The sequence below is a fragment of the Plasmopara halstedii genome, assembly GCF_900000015.1.
Source record: "Plasmopara halstedii genome assembly, contig: Scaffold_816, whole genome shotgun sequence".
NCBI lineage: Eukaryota > Oomycota > Peronosporomycetes > Peronosporales > Peronosporaceae > Plasmopara > Plasmopara halstedii.
The window spans coordinates 2388799-2389143 of record NW_020187732.1 but is presented as its reverse complement, the minus strand read 5'-3'; positions in this window follow the sequence as shown (position 1 = coordinate 2389143).

Genomic DNA, 345 nt, shown 5'->3' with positions numbered 1-345 from the left:
TTCATCAATCAAAATAATGGTGCAATGTTAATACATACATTATTAAGCTATAAAAATTATGGTGCAAATATGACAAAAAGCATAGAAATAAGCATTAGTCCAAAGATTAGTAGCTGTTATCGCACGAATATCAATAAGAAATTTTGTGAAAAAATGAAGATTAAAGGGCAGGTTATACATTTGTGACAGATTGATTTGTTGATCGCAGTTCATCTCTTTCCCTTCTTTCGTTTTGACAATACGCCTCGCCTTCGTTTGCGAGTCTGTATTCGCGTATTTTGCAAGTTATTCATCATCGGTTGTTCATGCATAACTTCCTGTTGGAGCTCCTTCAGATCGCGAAAC